The sequence below is a fragment of the Lemur catta genome, chromosome 5 (genome assembly GCF_020740605.2).
Source record: "Lemur catta isolate mLemCat1 chromosome 5, mLemCat1.pri, whole genome shotgun sequence".
NCBI classification, from domain to species: domain Eukaryota; kingdom Metazoa; phylum Chordata; class Mammalia; order Primates; family Lemuridae; genus Lemur; species Lemur catta.
Window position 1 is genome coordinate 90,305,013 of NC_059132.1, and position 24,072 is coordinate 90,329,084.

At 34.9% G+C, this 24,072-nt stretch overlaps 1 pseudogene; it reads left to right on the forward strand.

Annotated features, from left to right (window-relative positions):
• The first annotated feature begins 8,099 nt into the window (after positions 1 to 8,099).
• LOC123638823 lies at positions 8,100 to 8,707 on the forward strand (annotated as a pseudogene).
• Positions 8,708 to 24,072: the final 15,365 nt, after the last annotated feature.

Genomic DNA, 24,072 nt, shown 5'->3' on the forward strand with positions numbered 1-24,072 from the left:
AAATGAAGCTTAATAACACAAGAATGTGACCATCATTAATACAATTCAGAAACCCATACAGAGTGATTAAAGTAACCCAAATCACCCTTGATAATATTTCTGACCACTTATCAGAACTGTCTTTATAGTGTCATTAGCTGAGCTTCTCTTTTATGGTTTTCTATGTCCTTGTCAAGTAATTGCTTCAGAACCAGATCAATGAGAATCTATTAAAAAGAATTAAGATCAAACTCAGCCCAAGTACCCTTTTCAATGTGGAACTGTCCTCTTTGACATTAGTATAGAACAATTAATATACATATATGTTCACCACTGTCCCCAAATTCCCTCTATTGGTCAAAAGAATTGCAAAGATTCAGTATTTTTTTTGCAGCTTTCAATATGGCCTTCAGATAAAGAAACATGCTATTATGGCATCTGAAACTCTACCAGTTCAACTGATTTCCTCAGAAAGATTATAAGTGTTTTATAGTTTATATGCCTGAAGAAAATGTTCTGCTGGATGGGAAAGAAATAATTAAACCTAGTAGCATTCCTTTTGCAAGCTATTAAGATGTGTGAACTAAAAATAAAATCCTAAGCTCTCTGCTAACTGAATGGGACCCCTCTTGGCCAAGGGGACCCCAGAAACACCTTAAAACTGAATTCCCACCCATGACGGGATGGGAGAGAAAGCACAATTACACATGCATATGATTTTCCTTCATAAATATTCATGACTCATCCTATAACTTGTTGAATATGTATATTTAGCCACCCTGCTCAGTATGAAATCTTCTTTTTGTCTGTCCTTTGAAGCACGTGTGCCTGGCTTCTGGCTGGGGCTTGGCTTCCTGACCTGTTAGAATGGCTGCCCAACAGGCTGCTACCCTTTCTGAAAAATAAAGCTCTCCTTTTTCCAAAGTATAAACCCCATTAATTTTTGTAGTTAACAAATGGAGACCAAGAAGGGGGTTTGGGGGAGACCTAGTCAGATTTAGCTGGCCCATATGGTTTTTGAGGATGCTCGTGTGATTTGGCACTGGGAGGGGATGCCCTCATGAAGGTAATTGCTGTTATAAAAACCTTAGTTCTCAGGAAATGGTCTCTGATCCACCACTGTTAGAGACACCAGTGACTAATATGCTTAAAAAAACTGTAAAAAAATCTTGTAAATGTATGAATCTAGCCTGAAATGATCTAAAGCTTTGCCAGCCACAATAAAATCTTAGGTTACAAGGATCACTTTTGTAATGCTCAAGTCCTGGCTATAGGTGTGCCTGTCACCCACATAGTGCTCATTGTGCCCATTAGCTTGGTTTATTCCCCTCCTCCAGTGTCCCCTTGCTTTCCACTGAGTTTTACTTCCCTCTGTGTACATGTGTGCTCATCAGTTAGTTCCAATTTAATAGTAAGTACATGTGGTGTTTGTTTTTCCATTCTTGAGATACTTAGGAAAATGGTCTCCAGTTCCATCAAAATTGTTGCAAAAGGTATTAATTCATCTTTTTTATGGCTAATGTTGTAGTTTGCATCTGGTGCCTGGGGATTTTATTTTTCTATGTTAATAGAAAGGTCACATTGACCATCCTGAACTTATCACTATAGCATCCATCCTAACTTCCTCCATTCTCACAAGTGGTGAAGGCTAAGTAAATACTTTTCCAAATAAGGTTATATCTATTAATATAGAAAGTACATATTTATTAAAGTCCTCAGATTTAATAAATATATTTGATGGTAAAATATTTCCCAAGGCAACTGATTGAGATTGAGGTAAATACTGTCTGACCGACTACAGCAAAATGAAGTGGTCATATCAATTTAATTATCTCCTTATTTCTGTGAGCATTGTAGGAGAGTGTATAATACAACTACTCTCCACCCTGGCCTCAATTTGCTACACTCACTAGCATATGTATGCTCTAATTGGCTGGTGCCTTTGCTCATACTGTGTCTTGTAGGTAGAATGCATACTCCCATTTTTCAACTTGTAAACATTTTGTCATGCTTAAACCTGGTAGTGTAAGATAGAGGTCGAATACTCAGATAGTAGACAGAAGCCAATCAATTTGGAATACAAATTTTGCTAGTAATTTGGTATGTGTTGTTAAGAAGGTGACCTAACCTCTCTAAGGCCTAGAACCAATAGGAGATATATATACACACATATATGTATATATTTATGTACATATGTCTCCACAATGATTTTGACACTCATTAAATGAAAAATTTGCTCAATTTTTAAGTTTTCAGTCAGAATTGTGTAAGCTGAAACAAATGAGATGTCTATGGTGTTGGCTGTTGTTTCTACTATTAAGCATCAGTCCTCTTCAGTTAGGGCACAAACAAGATTAATTTATTCCTCACAAATTTATGTGGATGGTCTGCTGCTGCAGGCGCCATCTTCAACATCATCTTGGTCTTTCTTAAAACAAGTTATCCATTTGTAAACTGCTGATTTGTTTGGGATATTTTCCCCATAAAATTTTCATAAAGCATCAATAATTTCACCATTCTTCCACCCAAGTTTTACCGGAAGTGTGACTTGTGTTCTTGCTTCAATTTTAGCAGAATCCAGGGTTGCTCTGATAGGGGCTCCTTTCAAACTGATGACTTATCTTTCTTAGTAAAACTAGATCCTATTCAGACATCTTATAAAAAGTTAGTATGAGTTCATTTTGGTGCATAAAAATTTTGCAATCCATGCATAGTTTTTTTCATAATATGTATTTTCTATGAACTGTTTGAAGACCCTTCGTATAATAGTGATTTATTATAAGGTATTGGTTCATGACATTTTGGAGGCCTAGAAGTCCCAAGATATTCTATCAGAAAGCTGGAGACCCAGCAAAGCCGATGGTGTAGCTTGAAGACGTGGGAGCCAGGGAGCTGATGGTATAGAGTCCAGTTAGGGTCTGAAGGCCTGAGAATTAGGAGCATTGAGGGCTAGAGAAGATTAATGTCCCAGTTTACCAGTTAGGCACAGAGAAGATGAATCCTCCCTTTCTCCACCTTTTTGTTCTAGTCAGGGCCTCAATGGATTGGATATTGCCCACTCATCCAGTGAATAAAGTGGAGAAGTGGAGAAGGACAATTCACTTTACTCAGTCTACTAATCCAAATACTAATCTTTTCTGGTAACACCCTCAAAGGAACACCGAGAAAAAATGTTAGCCAGTTATCTTGGCATCCTGTGATCCAGTTAAGTTGACACATAAAATTAACTGTCACCAATGTTAAAAGGGTAAGATTAAAACTGACTTTACAGGTTAGATTAAATCTAACTCCTTATGTTGTCAGAATGAAGCCACTCAGCAAATACAAAACACTTAAAATGTTATCTGATAAAGAGTAAGTACCATGTTAGCTATTATTTTAAATTGTTGGCTGTTATAACCTTTCCTTCCCTTAACTTTTCAGTTAAGTATTAATTCAACTATTATGTTTTTTGTTAATCATTTTACAATATCCCCTACAAGAATTGTTAGTTTTTGCATCTACTTTTTCACAGTACTTAGGTTGTGCCCTTATGACACACAATATCATGAATCAGAGTAAGTTGTATATGCATTTTTTATTTCCACTAACTTGTGAGCTCATTCAGGGAATGAAGTCTTCATTTCCATTTTCTTGTGGTTGCTATTTTAAAATTTTTAGATTGCCTGCAAATATTTCCCTGTAAACACATGCAAATCTTCATGAAGATAAGCAAACATTTCAGATGCGTCATTGATCTGTGCTTTTTAATATATATAACTTCTGAGGCAATTTAGAGAAAAAGATTTTTACATTGCACTCAAACTGAAAAGTGCATGCATATTACTTCGTATAAAGGAAAATAACAAGTTCAATATTTTTTTGAAATCCATCTAAACACTTTGCTGTTGTATTTATATAATATTTTTCTTTCATTTCTGATCATATTTGTAATTGGAAAATATAACTAATTTTCATTAAAAAGAAATAAAAAATTGAATTATCTCTCCTCAAACCAACAAATATATTTATAATTTTTGATATAACATAGGAAGAACTAACCATTTATTTTCCTGTAGTCCTGTTGAAATATTTTTTCCTGTTATTCTTGCACTAAAAATAAACTGAGAGGAAATAAGCACTATCAGTAAATTAGATATATATTATAAAAAGTATATCCATGTTAAATAAAAAATGCATTCTCTTATCTAATACAATAATAGCTCAAGTATTTGTGAAATCCACTAATGAAATTTACACTAAGGAAATATTATAAAATATATACTTTGTGTTATTGATGAGTTTGCAAAAACTAGAAAATCAATAAGACCAAAAACAACAAACAAATAAAAACAAAACAATAACAACCAAAAAGAAAGCATGAAACCATAGCCAGGGCTGTAGTGGAGTCAAATACCAATACTAGCATTAAGTTAGATGGCAGTAGGCCTTTGCGCCTATAGGTGTTAAAAAGAAATATCTTTCTTTATCATCACTAGGTACATGGCTGAGGCCCCTATCAGAAAAAACAAATTTACCCAGAGAAAAATAAATTCATAATAGAAGTATTTACATGACACAGGAGCTTTCAGAAATGAAGACCCAAAGAAACAAGAAACCCTGTGTATATTTGTGCTAAGTTTGATGAAGAAGTGGATAGTTGTGGAGAAGTATGATTGGACAAAGGGGCACGATCTAATGATAATAAACTGGAGAAAACTTAAGAAGGTCTGTATGTTCAGATTCTTCTCTGTGTTTCTGTGTCTTCAGAGATGAGGACATTCTTCTCCTCTGGATATAGGGTGGCCACCTCTTACATGAGGGTTCACTGACCTACTTTAAGAGAAAGTAAGAAAATTCTTTTCTAGTTTTATGACCTGTTTCAGGGAAGAAGGGCGGGGGGAAGGTCAGAGAGTCCTTCTTGCTTCTGTAGTTTTCTCAAAGGCCAAGGTACCTTAATTTGGGGTAGCATGGCCTAAACCTCATGATTTCAGATATAAGTTTCTATTGAATGAACCCTCCTGCAGACAACTACAAATTCAAGACAAATAAGCAAAAACAAAAAATTCCATATATCTGAAGATATCAAAAAGTGACCCAAAGCAAGTACTTAGTGGAAATTTCTTGAGCTAAATATTCATGGCTGCTAGCCTGAGTAAAGGCCCTGGTCAAGATTATAGGATGTTCTTGGTCTCTGAGAGATAACCACTATTTTGGGCACATAAAGAATCACATAGGCCGGGCACGGTGGCTCACGCCTGTAATCCTAGCACTCTGGGAGGCCGAGGCGGGAGGATCGCTCAAGGTCAGGAGTTTGAGACCAGCCTGAGCAAGAGTGAGACCCCATCTCTACTAAAAATAGAAAGAAATGACCTGGACAACTAAAAATATATATAGAAAAAATTAGCCGGGCATGGTGGCACATGCCTGTAGTCCCAGCTACTTGGGAGGCTGAGGCAGGAGGATCGCTTGAGCCCAGGAGTTTGAGGTTGCTGTGAGCTAGGCTGATGCCACGGCACTCACTCTACCCCAGGCAACAGAGTGAGAATCTGTCTCAAAAAAAAAAAAAAAAAAGAATCACATGTGTATTGGGGGCAATCAGATCCATTAGAAAGTGTGTTTGTATTGGGGGAAGCCCACAAAGGAAAGAGGCACAGAAGGAAACTCCATATTCTGAGAATAACCTCTACCCAAATCTCTGACTTACCACTAAATCATGTATATATAGGGCAGACTCCACCTAGAACAACTAAGAATAAAGGAATTGAGTCTGGTGTGGCCTGCCACTCAAAATACAGAGATTGCAGTTTGAGTCAATCAAGTTAACTGTCTCATAAGACAAAACAAAACAAAATTTAAAAAAAAAAATACTCTTTAGAGGACTACAACAGAATCCATATTCTCTATGTATAACATCCCAATGTTCTGAGTTACTCGTTTTGGAGGAGTCAAAATATTTTTTTTTCAAATAGTTAATTGTAAATAGAAATGTAGGGTCAAAGCGTTTTCTTGGGATGTGAGATTTCTTGTCTGAGAAGAGTTTGGACTTCGCTTACTAGGAGAACAGGTGTTCCCACATGTTACATATGAGAAAATGGTTATTTGTGTTCTGGTCTTGAATTTACAGTATTTATTTATTACATCTTTGGATAATTTTATATTTTCTAGGTAAGCATTGCTGCTTATACAACATACATTTATATAACATACCCTCTCAGCAGTGTATTAACTATGCACCATCCATGATAAGTAACAGGACAAAGTAATATGAGCTGCATTGGTATTTTTGTTAATAACCAAACCAAACTCAAAACAAAACAACATAACTATTCCCCTAAGTTGTTACATGAGTTGCATTTGTAGCTCAAACAAGTTTTAATAGTGGAATATCATCAAGAATTGAAAGTCTCCTGACCAAAGTACCATACAATCACAAAGTGAATTGTGAGAACACATCTAATAGGCAATCCTGAGAAATTTATTATTTTTTTGGTTTCCCTAGTTTTTCAAGTTGTTAATTTATGACCGTATTGGTCTACTATTATGCTGAGGTTTTACAAATCATTTTCAGTAGAGATATATAAACTTAGATTATAATTCTGTTTCTAAATGTTTAGGCCAATAACTAGCACATTGTTGACTACCATAACATTTTACTTGTCTTATTTTTTCTCATTGCCATTAAGCATTTGTTGTGGATAGGGAGAAAAAAAATACAAACATCATTTCTATGTTTTAAACACCAACGTAGTTTTCTTTCCTAGCCTACAATGTAAAGTCACCAATGTCTTTCATTTTATTTAATTTAAATATCTTGTGTTTTACTTTAATTTAAATATCTGTGTTTCATTTGTTCTCCATTTTTTGCTATCTCAATGAGGGAACAATAGTTTAAAATATTCAGTTAGATAATTTTGAAAGAAAAGACATAAAAGAATGTAGTTTAAGTTATTAATAAGAAAATTGAATGGCAAGAAATAAGCTTTTATTACCAGACAAGCACCATAATACCTGCCACCTTGAGATACTGACATCCAAAGTTTTAATTATCAAAACTTGGAGGTGTTTGTGCTTGGGAAATAGGTGTTTCTCTGCAGCTATACAATTAATGAGATTTTGAGCTGTGCCTAATAAACATTTAATAATGATTATATTAGACTTTATTTTCCTTTGAGTGTTCTCTTGATATGTACAATATAAAACAGGTGCCATAATATTCTGCAGATACCAGAGTTTAATAGTATTTGCTGAGCTTGATGTTATTCATCTAGAATCAAGTCACTTACATTGCTATTGCTTTGGAAAACTTAACCAGGAGTTAGGGAATTTAAGGCAAATGTAATATTATATGATACACTCATGATGAGAAATTATTTAGTTGTATTATGTTGAAATATGAATATTTTAAATGTTTTGTGATTTAAAAATAATTTATTATAACAGAGAGAGGTAGAGATGACAAAACAAAAATAAAAACAAACTCTACTGCCACAAGCAGTTTTACTACTGGACAACTCAGTCTTCTGTTTTGCCTATTAAAATCATTATATTATAATAGCAACTATATCTGTTAGGTTATCAATAAAATGCTTCTGACACCACAAAAACTTATGTTCTTTTTTCTTTAGCCTTGAACAAATATTTTTTCTCTAATATTACCTTAGGATGATGAGATACATCTATATTTTAATTTCTCTCAATTTTTTGAGAAAATTTTTCTCAAATTTTTCTAAGCACAGATATATTTGGAGTTGTAACTGGAAAAATTTCTTACACTTGGGGTCATGCATTTTCCTGCTTGTGGTCCAATCTCTACAGCATCCCAAAAGTGCATCTCTTATTGCATATGAAGCAAGGAACTGTTTGCTAATGAAATAAGTACTTCTGAATGAAGCCTGTCCTCTCTTTTACCCTATGACTAGAGTGCTCTCTATTTCAAACCTGATGTTTCAGCACTCTTGTGGAGCCCGTGCTTGTGATGACCACAGGTGATCGCTGCAAAACATTTCTCCTGGCCATTGCCAGGTGTCTGTCAGATAATGAAGGCAAAATTGCATCTTTTGAGACTTGATGATCCATGATTATACTAGAGTCAGTTTATTTAAGATTTTGTCAGGTTGTTCATTTGTTTTTCATTGTAAATTCATAGCTCTATACCAATAAACATTTTCTCCTATGAAGATAGCCATAGAGCCGATAAGGAAACCCAGAGCTGCCTCCACTCTCTTTGCTTCCGGCGGCCGGAAAGATGGCGGACGTCCAGACTAAGTGGCGGCCATTTTCCAAACAGGAAGCGGATCATTCTGGGAGGAACTGGCAAGGAGAAGCTCCCTCGGTACTTCAAGAACATCGGTCTGAGCTTCAAGACTCCCAGAGAGGACATGGAGGGCGCCTACATTAACAAGAAATGCCTCTCCCCTGATAACGTCTCCATCCGAGGACGGATCCTGTCTGGCGTGGTGAGCAAGACGAAGATGCAGAGGGCCATTGTCATCTGCCAAGACTATTTCCACTACATCAGCAAGTAGAATCGCTTTGAGAAGCGCCACAAGAACATGTCTGTGCACCTGTCCCCCTGCTGCAGGGACGTCAGGATAGGTAACATTGTCACAGTGGGTGAGTGCCAGCCCCTTAGCAAGACGGTGCGCTTCAACATGCTCAAGGTCACCAAGGCTGCTGGCAGCAAGAAACAGTTCCAGAAGTTCTGACACTGGATGTCTGCCCACTCTCCCAAATTAAATAAAGTTATTTTCTCATTCACAGGCAAAAAGAAAATAGTGGTAGATATTTTAATCCATTCAGCTAAAGGTGGCCATTATTCTATTCTCTTTCCTTAGCCCTTATTCTAGTCCACGCAGCATGTTGTGGCCCTTTAAATTCTCCATGCCTGGGTTAGTTCTACTAATCCTTGACTCCTTCAATTTCATTTTTCTATTATGAGAAACTCCTTGCAACTCCTGTTGCAAGAAAAAGAAACAAAAGTGTGTCTCTAATTTACCCTTTTTACTCACTTTTTTTTTTTTTTTTTTTTTACTGTCTATGGTGGTTTACAAAGAAGACCACTGCTAAATGTCCTAGATTCCAAAGCCATATAAAAGAATGGGTCATTAGCATGATCCTTTTCTCCCCAAAGAAATGAAAGGAAATCTCCTGTCATGCCTGATAGACCCAGGAAACTTGCAAAGCTGCCCTGAAAAAACATATTTCAATGAATCATTAATATCCTGACTTTCACAGATTGCAGGGAGGATGTAAATATATTTGTGCTCTAGTTACAATCTATTCTACCTATATAAATAATGACATATATTAGATCACTAATAATCCCTGGCTGGTGGTGAGCATTCAGTGGTACTTAAAGTGAAAAAAATGTCTTTTTGAATTTGCATTTTTTCTCTAACTCATCACCTTTGACAATATTTTATTTTGCAATGAATAGACAACTAAAATTAAGACTGCATTTTTAAAAATTATGCATCTCATCCAAATTCCAATGCTGTCTCTCTTCCAATACTATAAAAGATACTGCTTTTACCACCTTGTAATTACTTCCCCCTACACAAATCTAGTGTTTTAATTTAACAAATCTTTAGGAATTATTTTTAAAGTCTATAATTATCTTTCATAGATTATTTACGAATACAAATGTTCTTTGACATATCTAAAGAAATTACAAGTGTCGGTTAGTGTAATTGAAAATATGGCTTGTTTAAGCATATTTTTAAAGCAGTAAGATGTGAATTCCTTACCTAATATTTCATTTTCAGTAGGTCAGAATTTTAGCATTACATTAAATATATAGTTTACCTCTATAATTTCTTTGTATACTTTGTATGTGAAAGATTATAGAAAATATTATAATGGAGACTATTTATAATTAGTAAATATTTCAAATATGTTTATATTTTGAAAACATCCTTAAATCATCCAAACAATTGTTAATATGTTCATTTTTAGAGAAATTCAGAAAATTCATTAATATTAATAAAATAAATGATCAGTATTTCAGGAATTACACTTTTTGAGGAAAATAATGTTCCAATAAATCTATAGACTCAATAGGCTAAATTGGTTCTGTTCTAAAATATAACACAAAATATTCCAAGTTTATACATTTGTATCCACTTAGCAATCTGAAAGAAGGAATGAGATTTTTAAAAAATCTGGTCCTAATTAATTTCAATAAAATTCAATTGAGCATGTACTAGCTATGAGACATCTTATATATGACCTTGAACATAGATGTTATTATTTTCATGTTGAGAAAGTTAATGATGTTGATTCTCAAAGAGGCTAAGTCACTTGCCCAAGGTAAATCAAGTAAGCAATGTAGATATAGTTCAAACATACATTCCTGTGACTCCAACTCATGGACCTTTTCCAATTTGCACCCAAACTAATTTTTTATAGAAAATTAAGTTTGAGATTTAACATAATAAGAACGAACATTCTCATTTGCTTCAGCAATACAGCAAATGTCTTTGAGTAGAGAAGGTTTTATTTTCTTTGAAATGTGTTGACAAATACATTGTGGCTTGATATAGGAAAGCATCTCTGGAATATGTATAACTTAAGAAAAGATGGTGAGTCTACCGGTCCATGAGGCGCAGCAAAACTATGTGAGAGTGGGTTATAGTTTAAAACGCCCACATTATAACTCTAGGAATAGAATATGCATAAATGTATATAAATATTTTGTACTATGACAAAACAGTTGGTTGTATGTAAATTAATTGTTTGAAAAAAGTATAGTGTTCTTGTGCTATTGTGAAAGCTAAAAATGACTTCAGAGTGATTGTTTTTATATAACTTTGAATTATATGAGAATTAATTTTACTACACGAAACAAGGATTACAACTTAATATTAAATAAAATAGTGAATATTTTTCTGGCTTGTGGATTGATGAGGAAAAAATAAAGAGGAGGGGATGGGAGAGTATGAGTTACTTTTTGTGTTCCAAACTGTTTATAACCAACAAAATAAATATTTGAAACATCTCACTGTTCTATGTTAAACATTTTCTTTAAAATGACACTGCATTTCTTATACAAGGAGTTTGACAATTATGCATATTCAGCCATTGTAGAACAATGATTTCACCACAAATGCACGAGAGGCTTAATTAGATTTCAAGTAAGCAACTATTTCTTAAGTTTCCTTTGGTGCATACTTTTTCCTGGACTATTGAAGAATTGAAAGATTTACACAAAATGTTGAAAGAATTAAAACAGCAGCAGACACCTTCTTACTAAACATTAAGGATTCTTATTTATGTCATAACATATATGGTTAAATTTACATAAATTTTGTGTAAATCTATTAAGAAAATAAACTACTTTACCTCTGTTTACCTGCTCTATTTACTTCAAAAATACCTTAACATCTTAAAGAAAGATTTATTTTTGACTTTCTATTACATTTTTATGGGAAAATAGTTCAGAAGTAAAGAGGTTTCTGTTATCATGAACTTTTTGATGTCAAGGCAAATTAATTTCCTCAGTATTATTAGTACCTATTCTGTTAAAGAGGGCATTAAATCATGTTCATGAAATTCCTTATTTTTGTCTCTATACAGTCATTGTATTCGATATACATAAGTGTGCACCCAATACAACATATGTTGATTGGAATTGGAATTGTTTTTATATTTTTCCAAGTCAGTCAAAGATAACAATTGCATAAGAAAGCATAGCATGTTCCTTATTTACTTTTTTGGAATATCCAAAGAGCTCATGTTATTAGTATTTCAGTAAATTGAAACTAATAAGCAGTCACAAGACATTGATGAAAAGTATCAATTTGAAAAATATACATGTGAATTATATCTTCTCATTGACATTAAATTAGTGTTCATTTTCAAATTTTAAATATCAAGCAACACACATTATTTCTCTTTGCCTCTATAATTATTTTCCAGCTTCAAATTATGCTAAAAATAATTGATTGAGTGCCATTATAATCTAAAAGAAACAATAAGTCAAATGTTCAACAGACCGAGCTATCACAATTAAAAGACTATTTTTTCCCTGTAGGCTAAAGTGCTGATTCTCCTAAATAACTACTTAGAATTAAAATCTGATGTTGAATTACATTAGTAATGTAATTTTCATTGAGTGCATCCATTTTTCAATAGAATTATTTTCAGTGTTTTATTATACAGGTTAGAAAAGACTGAAAGCAGCAATATCAATCAATCAATATCAAGTACAAATTTATATTTTATCTTTGACATAGTTTCTTCCTTATTGATCCTAAAGTATAATTTGCACAGTTCAGAACTGAATCATACTGAATTGAGGGTTGCTTAAAAGTCTTCACTAACATACCTACCAAACATATAAGTGAGTTTACAGCACAACATGGTGGTGGATCTTGATAACATTTGTTACTATTTTTGGTGGTTTTTAATGAGGCAAGAGCAGCAGAAGGGCTATGTACAGATTAAATAAGTATATCAAAGGATATTTGGAGGCTAGCTACATTTCTAAGATAATTATAACTTTTAAAGTTAATAGGATACTTTATAAGAGTAGACAATTTCATGACAAATTCATCAAATTTGCTGTTAACTACTTCAAGTTTAGATTAACCTAGAGGAAGGTATATCCTCTTTCCATGATTCTCTCAAGTCATTTCAATGTCTCATAAAACTAGATGACCAAAATGTTCAGTGAATATAGCTATTAGGCAAGCAAGAAGCTACAATTAACTGGCTAGAGGCTTTCTGTCTCTCTTTCTCTCTCTCTCTCTACCCCCCACCCCGTGTGTGCGTGTGTGTGTGTGTGTGTGTGTGTGTGTGTGTGTTTGTACCTTATTCAAATTTTGGTGTATTGGTATCCTACTATGTTTTCTGGATTCAAGTTGATACCTAGTACATGTTCATTTTTATTCCTACTACAGAAAGAAGCAAGATCCTGGTCAAAAAAATTTATAAAGAGACTGTAAACCAGAGTTCCTAAATCAAGTAATCAGCTGGCCTTAGATTCTAGGGGTAATTGGAAATTTGATTATACAGTGTCATCTCAGGCCAAAAAGGACAATTTTGTCCCCAAACCCTGGACTGTGGACCAGTACTGGTCTGTGGCCTGTTAGAGGCCACAGAGCTCCACGGCTCTCTCACCCTGTCCGTGGAAAACTGTCTTCCATGAAACTGGTCCCTGGTGCCAAAAAGGTTGGAGATTGCTGATTTAAAGGACAATGGTTTGTACTCAAGAAAAAATTAATTAATTAATAAGCACACTCCAGTATTCTCCAGCAACAGTTTATAAACTTCAACCAGTAGGTTGGTTCAAAGACAACATCTTTCTAAGATAGTTTGTTATATAGTTTGGCTAATTTTATTACCATTAGCCATATACATAAAGGCTGCTATTTTTAAAACTAATTATAAATTGAATTTTGTCAATTTTACATAAGAGTTAAAATCTAAGCTTGACATTTAAGGAGCCTAGGTTCCTGTTCCTGAAGCATAATTGAGCAATTATTAAACAAAAGCAGTTTGCCTACTGAGTATAAGACACTCTATAGGTAGTGACTACAACAGAAAGACAAATTATAAAAAAATATGTATTTGAAAGTATTTCACAAGTCCCAAGGAGCTGAATGAAGAAGGCAACAGTACTAACACCTGTACCTAGTACAATATACTAGGCACTATAAAACAAAATAATCCACATAGGAAACAACAAATATTCTCTTTCCAACTAAATTAAAAAATCAAACAGAACTTCTGGAAATGAAAAATTTATTCAAGGAGTTACAAAACACAGTGGAAAGCCTCAAGAGTAGGTTAGAACTTATAATTTTTACTGCTGCTATAATTGCATCTTTTCAAATTATATTATATGAATGTTTGCTGTTGGTTTATAAGGCCATAATTGATAAACTGTCTTGTTAATTATATTTGTAGATGTTCAATGTTTTCCTGTATAGAAATTTTATTATGTGCAAAGCATGATAAACTTGTTTCTTTCTTTGTAACCCCTACACATGTTATTTTTTTCTCTTACTGACTTAACTAAAGCTTCTAGTACAATAAAAAATGGAAGTGGTGATAGCTTATTTTTCTTGTTTCCAACAGAATGCTACTATCATAAGAATATTTCTTAGAAAGTTAAGCAAATACCTATTTCTAATTTCCAAAGAGTTTTATTGACTTTGTTTGGAGCATGGATGGATGTCACTTTTTATCCAATTTTTCCCTTACTGTTGTCTATTCTTCCCATAAGCAGCTAAAGTAATCCTATTAAAATATAAATTAAATCATGACAATAAATTTTTAAACAACTTCCAGTGCCCCATTCCCCGTTATACTCAGAATACAAACCACAGTCTTAGCCAGGATGCCAAGACCCTATTGGACATGGTTCCTTTGTAATCCCTTGATCTTTCTCTGCCTCCCTGACTCCCCTGGAGCCACACTAGCTCCCGAGCTCTCCCTCTCTGTACCAAAGCCTTTCCTCCTCAGGCCCATTGTTCTTACTTTTAAAGAGTGGTTTGACAATTCTGGGTTCCTTGCATATTATATTTACTTCTAGATTAGCTCAGTTCTCCTGAGTGTATGTGTAACACTGGATATGTGAACATCTCTGAAATGTGTATAACGTTCTATATTTCCAGGAACTTCTTAAGCTTTTCAAGGCTACCTATGGACACTTTATTCTCCAGTTTTCCTTTTTAATTGTTTTAGTTAGCCTCTTAGCCCTAACTGTTAGTGCTGACTGAGGAAATTTCGATATTAAAAAATTGCAGCTCATTGCTTTTGACGAATGTATTGTATATGGGTTGTTAGCGCAGAGTGAAGTCTAAGCTCGGTCAAATACAAACAAACCCTAAGAATGATGCTTCTCAGCAAGCTTACAGATATTCACATGGTGATAATTCTCTGTGATATGACATTGTAAAATCTCCAAACCCATAATGTCTCTTCCAGTGGTTGATATGGTACTGGTTTTCATAACTATGACAATTGTGAGGCTGTTGGTTTTCAAGAACACTGCAGAACTATGGGCAGGGTAATGGGATTTGGTCACGTTAAGAAAGCCACAAAACTCAATATTTTTACTAAGATTCAGCTGTTGATATTGAATAAATCTTCCTTCAGTTGTTGCAAACATTTACTTATTTTCCAGAGTTCTCAGAAAGTTTTGTTGGTAGTTCTTCTGTTAATGTTCTTGTTGCTGTAATGGGAAATTAGATGTTTGGAAGTCCTTACTTTGCCATTCCAGGAGTGTTCCCATTAGTTTATATAATTGCCATGATATTTTTCTGGTTCTTTATTGTGAGAGTCTCTTTGACCAGTGGGTTCTGGGTCTGAATCCCTAGTCCATTTCATAAACCAGACAAGAAATCAACACATTTTATTGGGATAGAGGGCATTAACCTCTATCATCTATACTTGTTTTATTTTGGTTGTATATATAGCAGTAAGATTTTTGGCTGCCTATATATCTTGCCCCTAGGGAAATTGTATTCTATTAACTATCTTTGTGGCTTTGTCAGTGTCAGGCCATTCTGACCTTATCAGTAATTATGCTAATAGCACTCAGCATGCTCTGACAGCTAAGTTCTGCCAGCTCACTTCTGTATTTGGGATCCTATTAACCCCATTACTACCAAGGCAAACAGTTCTGTATAATATCTCTTACTGTCATCCCTGGACTACATAAGATAGCCAACAATGAGCTTCTTTATGAGGCTACAGCCCTTGAACCCAGTGTATACTTGTCACATAGATAAGGTCACAGTCCTCTAGGCTCTCTCATGGGACATAGCCAGCAGATGCATTTACAATAGTATGCTCACTCTACCTTACTCACTTATCTGAGTCTTTCAATCTTTTTTTCCTATGGTTTGCCTTGATCTGTCCATGAAAGTCACTTCTTAAGTGGCTTGAGATAAAATTATATAGAATCAAGGTCAAAATCACTTTATCTTTACCTAGGTTTAACCTAGAAACAGTATTCATCATTTCTCTAGCATCGTAAGTTTCCCTTTATGCCATATACAGTATAGGTTTCTTCTTTTATTCTCCTGTTAGATGGGAAACCTCTAAGTATCTATTTAGTTAATTATGTATTTGCTATAGTGTCTTCTTATCCATGACCATGGATTATTTGCATGGCTCAATTTCCTTCAATTCACAGCTGGAGTCACTTCAAGCTCTTTGTAAATCAAGTCTTTCTCAATCTCCAGGTTCAATTTTGTCACTACTGATAGTGAAGTTTAAGCTGCTGACTTCTGGTCAGTAGCTCTGTTACTCAGCCTCAAGATGTCCTGGAGAATGGATTCTCTCCAACCTGTCCTCCAGCTCTAGTAGCTCCATTCTTTTCTTATTTCCTGACCAAGAACTAGATATCTATCACGTTATCAATAAGCATGTCTACTGGGGTGTGAGGAGGCTGATTTTTCCCAAGCTGTAGCCTCTGGTTTCCACAATATTCTAAAAACTCCTAGTCTCTAGCCTATTACTGCATGCACTGCTTTCCAAGAGAAGTTGAAATAACTTTTGATACGGTGAATCTGGAAGCCTGAAGCCCAAAGAAAGCACATTTTTTCTGGTCTACTTCACTATGCTATAAATCTTACATGGATTGATCCCTTATGCAGAAAGCCTATAATTACTCCTGTGATTAAATGGATAAGACTCTCTAATTTGGGGCTTCACTATATATTGTCTATTATTGCCCTAATATCCAAGCTAGATTCTGTCAGTGACAAAATAATCTGCTAGACTCTGCTCTGTCTATTGTCCCACTTTATACTAAACATAGCCAGAGAAAAAGGGGTATTATACTGGGACATCCCAAATTCTAAACAGGTACTCATCATAGTCCCTAAGTCTAAACTCTTAACTTTCAAGGTTATATTCTTGCCTTGTCTTTAAAATTGTTTAGCATCATATTCCTCACCTTGCCTGAGTCCTGGTACCATATTCAGGGGCTCTGTGATACTTTCATGGAGCCTACCTCCTTGTAATTCTGCCAGCATCCTCATGCTGGCCTTTGAATCAATCTTTGGCTGTTAATTATTACCTTTTTCTTAGGGATGCTGCTGCCTTGCTGAACTCTTTTCCATTGACATATGTGACCCAATATTTTCCTGATCCTCTAGCAATTCTTGTTCAGTCTCCTTGTCTAGACTCTCTTCTCCCATCCAACTTCCAAATATTTAACTTCCTCATTACTCCATTCTGAGATTTCTTATTCTCTCTCTGCATTCTCTTCTCTTTAAATGACATCTTTAAGAGACTAAAACACTAAGTGTGTATCTCCAGAGCAGACCACTTCTTTGATTTCCATACTCACATGTTTACCTTTCTAATTTACATCTAGAGTGGAATGTCTTTCAAGAATTTTAATCTTAACACATCCAAAACTAAACTTTTGATATTCTTTTACACAAATTGTTTCTATACGTGTTTTCCTCTATTCAAATATCATTACCATTTTGCTTTTAGAGGAAGTTTAGGGGTCATTTTTGGCACTTCCCTTCCCTTTATATCTTAATTACATCCATCTCCAAGTCCCGTCACTTGTCTCATCTAATTTCTCAAATTCAGTCACTTGTTTCCACTGCTACTGCCATCACCTTAGAGATCAAGGTATCTTTCTCTCTCTGGGACACTAACATAACCTTCAAACTGGTCTGCATTGCTAACATGTTTTTGAATCCATTTCAATAACTTTGCATTGCATTTTAATAATACCTAAACTTTTAAACATGGCCTACAAAGTCCCACATAATCTATCACATTTACCTTCTATTTCATTTTGAATCAATTTCATTGCTCAGTCTACTCTAAACACGTTTTTTTCAGTTTCCCCCCCAAAAGGTAAGCTCTTTCTTGGGTCTAGTCATTTTATTTATAGCTTAGTCTTCTTATAAATACTTCCTCAGATATTCACATCTCTGGCTGCTTCTTATCCTCAGGTCTCATTTAAAATGTCAGCTCCTCAGAGAGACTTTCCCATAATATTTATCCAAAAAAGACAGTCCATTGTGTTTTGTCACCAGGGCCTTTTATTTTCTTTCATGGTTATTATCACAATTTCTAATGACACATTTTCGTTCTTTTATTAGTTTCTTTCTTCATTTGTTAGATTGTAAATTCTGCAACCTTGAAATTGTGCTGGCCTTGCTGATTACTGTCTACTCTGGCACAGCACAGGGCCTGGCATAAAGTAGGTTCTCAAAAAAAAATCTGTTGAAAGCATGAACAAATGTATTCAGGAATGAAGCCTATTTAACTGTCCTGGCACACACATTGATTTAATATATATTTTATGCAACATAAGAGCCTTCAGAAATGAATACTCACAGAAAGAGGGAAACATATTTTTAAGCTAAGTTTGATAAAGAAGTGTGTAGTTGTATAGAAGAATGATTGGACAAAGGGAGTATGATCTAAGGGAACTTAGGAAGGCCTGTTTGTTTAGATTTTTCCCTGTGTCCCTATCTTCAGAGATAAGGATGTTCCCTTCCTCCAGGTATGGGGTAGGCACCTCTCACATGAGGGGTTTATGACCTGCTTCAGGGGAGAAGGGTGGAAGAAGGTCAGAGAGCGACCTTCCTGTTTCTGCTATTTTCTCAAATGCCAAGATACCATATTTTGGGATAATTTCTCCTGAACCCTACCAAGAGAAGAAACGAAAGAAGAAAAGGCAGTATCACCTGGGGAAGAGAAACACAGGCGAACTTGAACCTTCACTGCTACACTCTCCGTTTGGTTTTTGTCATGGTTTTCACTGTACGTTCTTCCCTATGATTACTTTAGTACGTTTCTCCAAAATATAACTCTTTTAAGAAAAAATAAAGTTGTTTACAAGAAATATACTAACCATGATTATATTCTTAAAATAGTGCCCCTCATTTATGAAAATTTGATTCTGAAAAGTATCCTTAAAAGTGTTTTTATTTCTAAGAATAGAATCAAAGAGTTTTCTGCAAAATTAATTTAAATTTGTTTTTCAAGCGTTCTGTTCAATTAATGAGAATAACCCTTGTGATTTGAACGTTGAAATCCCACATGATTTTTTTAATAAGGCTATTTGATTCAACAGGACTTCAAAGATAAGTGGGTAAAGACGCAAATTAATTTAATAGATAAGCCACCAAAGGGCTGATTAGGAGCCATTTATTGACTCTTCTTGAGCTGATTGCAAAATATATCCAAAAACCAGGGGTTAACTAGAAACACTGAGATAACAGGTTTATTTTGCCAGACTCTTGAGAATGAAAAGAGAGTGTAAATGGTCACATTTATCTTAATATAGTTATTTTGAATAGTGCGTTAATAATTAAACCTTTGTGTCCTAAAAATACAAGCGTAATACCAGTGCTAAGGCACTGTTAATCAAATATGCATCACAGAAACTGGCAGCAATTCTTTTGATGAGCTATTGCTGGTACTTTAAAAGGCAAAAGGCATCCTCTTGATATTGTTGAATTTAATTGCCTTTTACAAAAGGTAATTGTTCTCTGTCATTTTGCATAGAATTAAGACTTAATTTCATAATTTAAATTTATTAAAAACTGTGGATTATATATGTATGAAATAGAGGTACATGTAAAATGTATGCATATATTCAAATCATTTTTAAATATATAAAAGAGATCTCTGCTAATAATTGCAATAAAAGTTTCAAAGCGTGTTTAATCTCAAATACCTGTGATCCAATCAACTGACTATGTGATTAGTATTTGAAAATTTAATAGCAGTGTATTTTTCAATTATTATGAATTATTATGGGCATGATGTTGGCATCCTAATTTTAGTGCATATGATTTTTTCTATTGATTATGTAGCAACATTTTTTTAAAGGGAAAAAAAAACAACTTTTGTTTCTCTTAAAACCAGTTTCCTAAACCTTTCTTTCAAATGTTTTAAAGTATTATTAAATTATTCCCTAGTTTTAAATAATATGTAATGTATATGGAGAAACAAATTTGTGAGCTTGTAGATTTAATTTTTTATCATGTTCCATAGTCTCTTTATCTTTCTCATTTTTCTTCACTGACTTGGTGGTCAATTTTTTTTCATGTTTCCATGTTAATATCACTTAATTACACAGTGATACTAATCTTTTCAAAGTTTATGCTTGTAATTGGAACAAAAATTATCCTAGCATACATTGTTGAGCAGAGAAAACACAAATGAGCAAGGGAAATTTGAATTTGAAAGAATCTGATCATGCTGTTGGCCTTATCCTCTATTCTATTCTTGCCTATTCACATTTGTCATCTTTCTCCCCTGTGGGGAACAGTAGGATTAACCATTTCTCACACATGTACTTCCTTAATTCATATTTTCTCAAAGCTAGGTAGGTTAAAACTTACTTCTTTGTAAAATACATATGTATGTAGTATGTATATTTCACAAAAAGCCTGTTTATAAAATTTAGAGAAACAAATAAAACAAAAATAATAAATGAAAACTTGTACACTAGTCAACCCCCCTCACCAAAAAACAAAAACAAAAATACAAAAACCAAAACATCACCAATGTCTTAGGATTCTCTGTGCCTTCTTCCTTTACTTCTTCCCACCTCTACCAAATCTGAGTTAAAAACTATCTCGCAGTTGGTAAACAATTCCTTGATATTCTTTTTATATATCATCTACATGTTTTCTTAAAGTATATGCTGTTCAATATTGCATATTTTTAATTTCATATAAATGTAAATGTATAGTAAATATTCTTCTGTGATTTCTTTCTTTCACTACCATTGTAATGTTGTAATGCAACTACTATGTTAGTGTCTGTAGCTATGGTGGATTTCTCTTCACTGGCATTTCGTTTAATGGTTGGCCCCACTTATTCTCTCCTCCTTGTATCCACACCCTTGCTAAGGCCTTATCATGAACAAGTATACTTCTTTATCCCTTGAAATTGGTACTGGCCATAGGATTTGTTTCTACGCTGAATTTAACAAAATCTTACAATATGTGGCATTGGCTTTGCAGAACTATTAGGAAGTTGGTTAAATGGTGATCTGTGCTAGGCAGTAGTGAAACACTTGGTAAAACTGTTGGTTAAAAAAGTAGAATGGACCTAATGATCTTTAAAATTGGGGGTGGGGGTGGGATGGTATTGGGATGGCCTAAGCACACCACATTCATTCTGCAGTCAAACCTCTCTGCCAGTGGCAATCTGCACGTGCAGTTGGTCCCCAGCACTAGTGTCACTTCCTCAGTTCCACCCCAGATCACCAGACACCAGTCTCTTGCAAGGAGCACACCACATAGATCCCTCCTAGATCCCTTGCACGCGCAATCCACAGTAGGGTTCCAACTCCTATGAGGATACAATGCCCCTGCTCATCTGACAGGAGCCAGAGCCCACGCAATGATGCAAGTGATTGGGAGCAGCTGCAAACACAGATGAAGCCCTTGCTCACCCACTACCCACTTCCTGCAGGAGGGTCCCGCCCCCAACAGGCCATGGACAGGTGCTGGTCTGCGGCCAGGGGGTTGGGGACCACAGTTTTAGATAAAAAGTCTTGGGATCAAGAGCAAGTTAAATCAGACCCAAGAGCCTAATATGGATAATAAGATCTTGGTGTCAGAATTAGATAAGGCTTTCAAACTCCTAAAATGAAGGTGAGGGATTTTTTCATGTGGAAGGGATAAACATAACTGTGACCAAGAGGGGAGACTATGGTAAATTGAATTACTACCCACTTTCTTTACTTCTCTTGTGCCTGCATGTTTGGCATTATCTCTGGATGGGAAAGATGGTGGGGTATGCTTCCTGGCTTCTTGACTTTGGGTTTGGTTATGTGATTTGCTTTGGCAAATTAGATGTGGGCAGAATTGAAAGTGCCATTTTTAAGACTAGCTCTTTAAAAACTTTCCCTTTCCTGCTTGTCTTCACGTACTTCTGCCATCGTTAATATTGCTGCTGTTCCTCCAGTCTGAGTTCCAAAGTGGAACAGACCAAGACAGCCAGACTGGAAGCCAGACGGCCTCAGCCAAGCCCAGACTAGGTCAGCCAACTCCTAGCCCAACCGCAGATAAAGCATCCTCCAGCTGACCTGTGAAAAATAAATGCTTTTCTTATATTCCACTGAGAAAGTTGTTTTATAAAATAGCTAACTGATGTTAATACCATATTTTTTTATCTTTTACATAATGATGTAAGTTTAGATTATTTCCAATTTGGGTATTACCAGGGTATTGATCTCAGCTCCAAATCTAAAAATTATATTCCTTCTTTTGTGATTCTGGTACTAGGACTCTGCAAACCACATTATTACTTTGCCAGCTGCCTCGATTAGATTCCATTAATATGGATCGTTATAGGGAAACTACAAGGTTAGAATAGGAGGACTTGCTTTTCCCTATTTGTTTTCTGTTGTTCCTGTGAGCTTCCTTTGACAATCATCCTAGCAAATATCTTCATCTCAGCAATACAAATTTCTTCCCTTAGCAGTTGCAGCATATACTTTGTAGTTTTGTCAAAACTCTGAAAACCAGCCTTATTGTGTCCCCTTAGAGATACCAGCACCAGATAAATGGTGCCTCTTACTCAGAGGCCTAGAGCCAAACCTACCACTTCTTTGATGTCTCAGCTATATGTCAGGAATGCAGGACCTCCACCCTAAGCTTTTGAATTTTAATATTTTAAATCTCTTCTATTTTCCCCCCTTAGTCTTGGAGATGTTAGCTGCTTTCTGCACTTTCTTTGTGTAAACTTTCTGTTCTTTCTGCCTTCTCTTGTTCCCAGTTAACAAAATTACATCTAGTAAACAACTCTTTATATTTAATTCTTTCTGTTAAAATAACTGGGGTGATTTTCATATCCTAATTAAGTCCTCATGTTTTTTTTTAAGATTTCTGCAAACATTTTGAGTATTATTGTCAGTGCTCATATTTGAATTTCTCTAGTGTATTCCTAAGAGTAGAATCTGATCCTAGACTATTCACAGATTTAACTACAAGGTAATTACCACCCTTCTGCAACACAGCTGTTTCAGTTTATACTTCACACAATGCAGCCAATGTAGGTTCAAGGCTACTGCAAAAAGGGATGTAAAAAGGAATGGTAGGATAAGAGAAGCAATCACAGAAAAGAAAACTCTAATGTGGATTGAATGAATTGCATAAGAACTTAAAAAAGAAATGACTCTACACATTTTCCTCAAATGTAAGAGTACAAAAGGACTTTGGAAAGGCAGGCCTGGCTAATGACAGTCATAACGTACCCCCCTTTAAAACCCATTGGCAGCATCTTCAGAGCCAATGTCTTTTAGAAAATTGAGGCAATAGTGTTATTCTTGTCTGTATTAACTAAACATCTCCGCCTCTATCCACTATTTTCTCCATTATTTTTAGAGAAAACATGTATGCCTCAGATGTGCATGTGACCACTATTAAAGAAAATTCTTAAATGGGTTAGCAGTGAAATCAAGTCGTATAAATATGGAGATCATAGAGCTGGTATCATGATATCAACACCGTAACATCTAGTTTACTGTACACAATTAGATTTTGTCCTAATCCTAAAAAAGTTAAAACATTTTATCACTATTCAAATCAGTGCACCTTACTTACATAGAGACATCAACACTAGGGTTGTAGACATCACACCACAAACAAAATTTCTATATCTCCTCTACCCATAAAAATCCTCTTGTGTACATATGGAGAATATGGTCCATATGTACACAAGACCAGAGCTTTCCTGTGCAGAAAATTTTAACATAATTTTCAAAAGGGTACCAGAAACAAAATGCACAGAGCCTTTGGAGATTTACTACATATTCAAACTCCAACATTTTAGTAAACTATTGACAAATCTCTTTTGAAATGAAAGCCATATTTTAGGAATTAACAAACATTTATTTTTGATTAAGCTACCCAGCAGAGATGTTAACTTTCTTCAGGAATAAGAAATCTTACAATGAAAAAGAAAAATATTTCTACCTGTGGAGCTTGAATATTGAAAAAGTAAAATGAAATCAGGCTCTTGTTATTTTGATAAAGAAAGTTTAATCATAACATAGCCTCTCAGTTTCCAAGGTTTATGCTCTGTAACTGATGCTAATGTTGAGGCAGTAAGCATTGATTTCAAGAGTCATTTGATCTCTGGAACACAGCAATATCTTTTCAT